The sequence below is a fragment of the Martes martes genome, assembly GCF_963455335.1.
Source record: "Martes martes genome assembly, chromosome: 3".
In the NCBI taxonomy this organism is placed as follows: domain Eukaryota; kingdom Metazoa; phylum Chordata; class Mammalia; order Carnivora; family Mustelidae; genus Martes; species Martes martes.
In genome coordinates this window covers 112364998-112372872 of record NC_137890.1, presented here as the reverse complement: position 1 = coordinate 112372872, position 7875 = coordinate 112364998, and positions in this window count along the sequence as shown.

Here is a 7875-nt window from a genome sequence, read left to right as displayed (position 1 = left end):
GTCAAAGGAAATCCTACATTGAGCAAAAACTCAATGTGAAATATACCATAGGTTGCTCAAGTTTTATTTCATTTTTATGGATAGAATTTTAGAGTGTGGAATTTGAAAAGAAAGCTTATTTTATTTATTTATTTATTTTTAAGATTTTATTTATTTATTTGACAGACAGAGATCACAAGTTGGCAGAGAGGCAGGCAGAGAGAGAGGAAGGGAAGCAGGCTCCCTGCTCAGCAGAGAGCCTGATGTGGGGCTTGATTCCAGGACCCTGAGATCATGACCTGAGCCGAAGGCAGAGGCTTTAACCCACTGAGCCACCCAGGCACCCCAGAAAGCTTATTTTAAACATTAATTGATAACTCTTTAACTTGATTTCACTTCATATATTATCATGTATTATCTTCATGAAATTGAATAAAACTCCTAACATGATGAAACATTGTATGAGTATTTCCTTTTTATGCCTCAGTTTTCTTCTCTTTATCCAGTGATCAAATACAATCATATAGGTCTATTGCAAAGACTTAATTTATTATTAAGTATCTCAGTTTTAATGTTATTTTGATACAGTTTTAATAATGTAATTTCCAAAAGAATAATGTAATTTCCAATTGTTATTTGATAGTATATAGAAATTATTTCTATCTTTGTTATTTGATAGTATATAGAAATGCAATACATTATTCTTTTTCAACTTTTTATTTGGTTACTTTAGAAAATTTTGGTTTTTTCTGGTAGCTTTTTCAGGAGGTTTTCACAGATTTCTTGGGACTTTCTATTTTACTTCTCATGTAGCCTGTAAATAAAGAAGGTTTTATTTCTTATTTTCCAAACTGCATGCCATTTATATGGTTTTCTTGGCAACTTGAAATAGGCAGGACATCACTATAATTGTAGAATATAAGTGATGAGCGTTGGTATCCTTGCCTGCCTTGTTCCAGATTTTAAGAAGAATGTATTCAATGATATCAGCTCAAGTTTTTGTTTTTGCTTTTTTTATCCTAAGATTTTATTTATTTATTTGACAGACAGAGATTACAAGTAGGTGGAAAGGCAGGCAGAGAGAAAGGAGGAAGCAGTCTCCCTGCTGAGCAGAGAGCCGGATGCGGGGCTCCATCCCAGGACCCTGAGCCTAAGGCAGAGGTTTTAACCCACCGAGTCACCCAGGCGCCCCGACTTTTTGTTTTTTTATAGATAGCCTTTCTGAGATTGAGGGACTTTCTTGCATTTCTAGTTTCCTGGAAGTTTTTTATTATGAATGAATGTGGAATAGTTCAAATGTTTTTTTCCGCATCGAGATGATTGTATTATTTTCCCCTTTAGCCTATTTATTTGGTGAATTACACTGATTGATTTTCAAACAGTATGATATTCTTGCATTTATTACATAAACCATTCTGATCTATGGTTTGTTAATTGTTTTGTGTACGGGCGAAATCATATGTAAGTGGATTTCATTAACGTATTTGGAGAATTTTAGCAAACTGAAATTTTTACCTTTTCTATGATTTTTTATGAGGGACATTGGTCTGAGATTATTTTTCTTGTGATATCTTTGTCTAGTTTTGATATCAAGATTCTTATGATAAATTGAGTACATTTTAGCATGTCATATTGTCTTCAGTATTGATTTAATTATCTAAACTTACATTTATTTTTTCATTTTTATAGTATAGACATAGGGAAACTGGAAATTTACAAGAGTAGGATGAGTATAGTCATAGAAACTCACATTTTCTGGCACTGCAGCCCAAATATTTGCATATATTAGTAGATCTAGACAAGATAGTACAAAACACAATTAGAATGAGCATTAGGTGGGACCCCTCAGTGGCGCAGTCAGTTAGGCGTCCACTCTTGGTTTCTACTCAGGTTCCGATCTCAGGGTTAGGAAATCAAGCCCCATGTTGGTCTCTGTGCTGAGCTTGGAGTCTGCTTAGTGTTTCTCTCTCCTTCTCCCTCTGTGCCCCACCAAATAAGTAAATGAATCTTAAAAAAAAAAAAAAAAAAAGAATGAGCATCAGGAAAAAAATAGCAGTAAAGCTTTAGTCTCGCTTCCATTCTGAACTGCAAGAGAAACTATGAAATAGGGTGACCTACTTTTCATCCAAGATCTATCTGTAGGATAGCAATAGCTGTTATTTTGCATACACATTCTGCATACTCTGGCATGATAAATAAAAATCAATCACAAGTTTGGTGGTCTACATTAGATGGTGGCAATGCTGACAAGACAAGGGGACAAGGATAAAACAAGTTTTGGGGTGAGGGAGCTGTGGACTACATAACGTTTTCTCAGTAAACAAAAGCAAGATTCAAGATCATCAGTCATTGAAGCTGGAAGAGGCCTGTCACACCTGGTAGGAAAGAGCCAGTGATTGTGATAGCCAGAGTATACTCAGCAAAGATGGGGTCGGAGAGTCAATGGTCTTCTTCAACAATGTGGCTTCTCTGACACTAAAACAATATATTATCTCCTATCTTCCATCTCAGGAGTTAACTCCTACAAGGAATAAACAAAAGAAGAAAGAAGACAAAGATTTTCAGAAAGACTATCTATGTACTCCAAAAGAAACAAAACTAATTCATGATAACTAAGAATAATAACTGAATTTGGATGAGAAGTCACATGTCAGGCTGAGAGTCGAACACATAAGATAAATGGTCTTCTCTAGACAGATTATAGCCTCAAGTGTAAAGATGAGCTCAACTTTACAAAATAACAATTCTTTCCACATCTGTGCAGCAGTTTGTAAATCATGACACTTTTACATGTAGAATCAAGATTATTATTAAATAATCTCATTCTATTATAAAGATATTTTTTTTAACCTATACCCCATACTCACTTCAACTCTCAGGTTATGTTCTAAAATATGTTTCATACTCACTCCAAGGGAAATAGTCATAACAGAGGAAGCAATTCATAGTAATCTAGATTATTCAGTTATAAAATGGAACATCTGAAAAACTGACATGCTAAGCAATGATCATATGTATTTTTGCATAGCAGGCAGTCCTCTAACTTACAAACAGATTGAGTTCCAAAAGTTCATTTGCTAGAAGATTTGTAGAACTCAGAACATATTTTCCCTCTAGGAACAATGTCAGATGTGGTAGTTAGGTTATTACACAAGACCTAAAGCTTATCAAATCCATAATAGTTAAATTTAGTTTAATAAACGTTTACTGAACACGTATGGTAGGCACCGCTTGTGTTAGGCTCTGAGGGTGCAACGATTCACAGCCTTGCATTCAAAGATCCAAGATTTATCTGAATTGTTAATATATGTTTGCAGTAGATAAATACGTATTGAACATCTACCTTAGACACTGGAGGTATAATATAAGCAAGATATGGATTGTCATTCAAAGAGCATGCTTTGAAGCAGAGGGAGAACACATACCCACTTGACAAAGTTATGTATTGCTAACGTGGTGTCATAAGGAAGACTCTGGGCGCTGTAAGTGTTAATAAGAGGGGACGCTGCTCTTGTTTGGTGGATGATTTCTCAGGAGAAAGCTGACATAAAGAATTATCAGGGTTTACCTAAATGAATCTGTGGGAAGAGTAGGAGGAGAAAGATTTCCTGGCAGGAATAGAAGTCCTTAGGGGAGATAATACATTTAGACGAGTTCCAGCAGTTATGCATTTTGGGTTGACTACACATAAGTAATGAACAAATTGATGAAATATACATAAGTCAGAGATTGCCTGATAATTAGGTTATGTTGCATAAGTACTTAAAAAAATCTAGCTGAATTGAAAAGTATTCCAATTAGGCATCCAATTATATTTCCAGTAAAAAATATGGTTCATAATGGTTTACTAAAAGTCCTGGTCCAATACATGGGAATAATTGGAAGGTTTTCACCTTGGGGTTTTTGTTTTTTATTTGTTTTGTTTTGTTTTGTTGTTCTTTTATTCCTGAATAGATCCTATTATGAATAAGCATCATTTCACTGCCAGATATAGTCTAGGCTGTGCACTATGTTGTGTCGATGATGATCAATTTACCAATACAGTGTACTTCATATATTAGATTGTACAGCAATGCTCCACCCCCACAGTGAATCACAATTTCCAGTGTTCATAGCCTTCTGACACTGACTCTGGACTTGGCCCTAGGACTAACTTTGGCCAATAGGACATTAGCAAACCAGACACAAGTAGAAATTTGATAGGCACTCACAGTGTGGGAGTGGTCCTCACTTGCTGCTGGAAATTCTTCTCCTCTCAGGTAAATAAGCCTAGTTTGGCCTACTATAAGCAGGTAGTCTAACCAATAACCAGCCCCAACTGCCACACACATGTATGAAGACATCTTAGAACATGCCGCCTCATTTGGGCTGCTGAGTAACTGGGCTTCTTGAAGGGTTCAGAAGACAGTTACATTACAGGCCAATGGATTCCAGCACAAGACGCTGACCCACATGATTATGAAATGGCAGTTGCTTTAGGCCACCATGTCCTGGCATGATTGGTTATAGAGAAGCAAGCAATTGATGATATTCATGAAAATATTTTGGGAAATCAAAAAACCCATTTTTCAGAATGCAAGTGTTTATGGATTCACAAGAGATCTTGTTCACCTCTGATAAAAAATCTCTATTTTCTGCAATAGCATGAAATTCCTGAAAACTTTATAAATATATTGTCATACCATTTACTTCTTCATCCACTCACCCTTCCATTCATTAGCTTAACAACATTTATTGAAGAGCCACCACAAGTCAGATACTGTACTAGTTGTTTTGTATGCAAAGGTAGCTAAGACATAACATCTCTGTCCTCAGATCTTTCCTTCCATCAAGGAAGAAATGCAGACAAGTAGACATGCATTCATTACTATAAACTTAAAAGGGTTGGGGGGGATATAGGATCCCCTGGGAAAGGACTTCCTGAAATGACTTCCTAGAAAAAGAAATATGTCTGCTAAGCCCTGCCTCTACAGTATAAATTTAGAAACATTTATATGTATAGCTTAGATCATTATTAAATGACTGTGTTCTAAGTGGCAACTCTCTATTACTTTAGCTTCTATTGTTAATAGTGTGAAGATGAAATTGAAGTTATCTCTATGTCTTTACTCATCAGGCTTAGATCTGGGGCTTGTAAAAATTCTCAGGATTTATCGTTAAAACTCAGACTGCTCTAATGTGTTCAGATTAGTATATGAAATGTTATATATGCTCTGATCCTCTTTACTTCCCAGATATAAAATCCCTTTACAGAAGCCTGAATTCATAACAAACCAAACTCAGCAAATCAATGGAAGAGGACAGACTTGAATTAGTTGTGCCAGACACAGTGAGACCAAAACTTTCTCTTGCATTGAGGTTGCCAATGATAAACTGTAATCAAGTTTTTACTGCAATTGCAGGAAAAGGGTGGATTCCATCCATGTTCTTTGTCTCCTTGGATTACTTTTATTTTTTTTTAAAGTTTTAAAAAAATGTATTTGTTTATTTTACAGAGAAAGAGAGAGAAATCACTAGTAGGCTGAGAGGCAGGCAGAGAGAGAGAGAGGGGGAAGCAGGATCCCCACTGAGCAGAGAGCTCAATGCAGAGCTCTGTCTCAGGACCCTGAGATCATGACCTGAGCCAAAGACAGAGGCTTAACCCATGAGAACTTAACCACTTAACCCACCCAGGCACGCCTCCTTGGATTACTTTCAACCCATTGGTTTCACTTTGTTCGTTCATGTTTTGCAATATCCATGTCTTTGCCAAAATGTGCATAATGACCTTCCCAATTTTCAATAGCATGGAATCATCGTAGGCTTAAAGAACCTCTCATGACGTTTATTTTGAAATGTTCCTTCAATAGAACTTTAAGATTTTGCATATGCATCTCCTTAAATCTCTTTTTGATAGGAACAGTTATATAAAGACATGGAAGTATATTCCATCAATTTACAAATTTTAAGAATAACTTCCAGGATATGTGTGTGTGTGTGTGTGTGTATGTGTGTGTGTGTGTTCTAAGAAACCTCAAACAAGATAAGAGTATGTATAAATATGTTGCATGCATACTCATTTTACCAGTCGTGCACAGATAAAAGAATACTTATTTTCGTGTAGAAACATACAGACAATGCATGCATTATTATCTGAACAAAATTAAGTGCAGCTTATATGTTTAAATATCTCATGTTTACCTGTTACAGAATTCAAATTCTGAGGTCATTTATACCCTTGAAACCACTTTTCAGTCTTTCCAGTTTGTAAGTAAGTACCAGTCACAATTCTCACCAACCCACTACCTTTCTTCTTAATTCTAAGTTCAATATCTATGTATATCAAAGCCCTCCCTCAAATATCATAAATGTGGGTGTGTGAGAGAGAAAAAGAGAGAGAGAGAGAGAGATTGATAATCCATAACCTGAAGGGTAGAAAAAGAAGATATGGTTAAAATAGACGGCAATAAGTTAATGTCACTGGCATCCTTCTCCATCACCTTTTCAATAAATAATGTTGGGATAATGGACAGCCACATGAAAAAACAGGAACCACAATGGAAACTTGATTTCTTTTACAAAAATTAGTTTTTCATGGGTCATAGATATAAATAAATGTACAATAAAAATCTATAAGACTCTTAGATGAAAACAAGAGGAAATCTTCATGACAAGGTAAATAATTTTCTAATGTAACACCAAAGCCATGTCCTTTTAAAAAGTTGGTAAATTCAACTTTATAAAGATTAAAAACACTGCTCTGTAAAAGACACTGAAATAATGAAGAGACAATTACAGACTGATGGAATTAACTATCCAATAAAAGTCTTGTATTAAGAACATACAAACAGCTCCCAAAACATAATAGTAAGAAACAAGTCAAATAAAAAAAACTATGAAGAAGCATGAACATTTTAATAAAAAGGCTATACTGATAACAAATAACATATATAAAAATATTCCACATTGTTAAGGAATAATCATTATTATTCAATCACTAATTAAAATCATGATGCAATATTACTATATTCCTTTTTGAATAGCTAAAATTAAGAAATAAAATCAAGTTATGGTGAGGATGTGGAGCAACTGGAACTCCCCATACATTGCTGGTAGAAAAGGCAAAATATTAAAAGATAAATTAGGAAACAGTTTGCCAGTTGACTTTCTTTTCATGGAAATCCACCCCCCCATTTGTGAATTCCTTAGGATTTTCTGATACCTTGCTTTCTGTTTATGTTCTGAGCCCCAGGCACCTTGGAATTGGAAAATGCCCTGAGATAAAACTTAGTGGATAATGTATTCATCTCAAGGTAAAAAAAAAAAAAAAAAAAAAAGGTACTTATTTCATTAATTATTATATGACTGCCTCATACTGTTATCATGAAAAACCCACTTGCTTTGTCTAAATGAAAAAAAAAAAAAGCAAACTTTCTTTATGAGTTTTGTCCCTAAACTTTTTCACACATAACCATTTTCATTTTTAAAATTTTTACAGTAATTTATATACATTATTTGCTCTACATTACATTTCCCCTTTTGTTATGCTACCATAAAGCAAGGCATTCTTACTAACACTGGACCTACAACATTGCTGTTGCAAAACTAATTTGCTACAAGACTGTCTTTGCAATTCAATCTTTGTTTTAATCGGACTAGTCTGCATCAAACCATAAAACTGTTATTACTAATTTATAGTCATATTTCAAATATCATCCACTATATTTTTCTTTTCTGAATGCACCTAAACCAGGTATCTTTAAATAAGATATCTTATTTCAATTAAAACTCAATCAAGATCCAGAATTTTGTTATTTAAAAACAGAGCTAAGTGCCTTTTCAACAAAAGACAATTGTATTTTTGAACAAGATGGTTTAATGCACTAAAAAATATTGATTTTTCCCATTATCAATTGT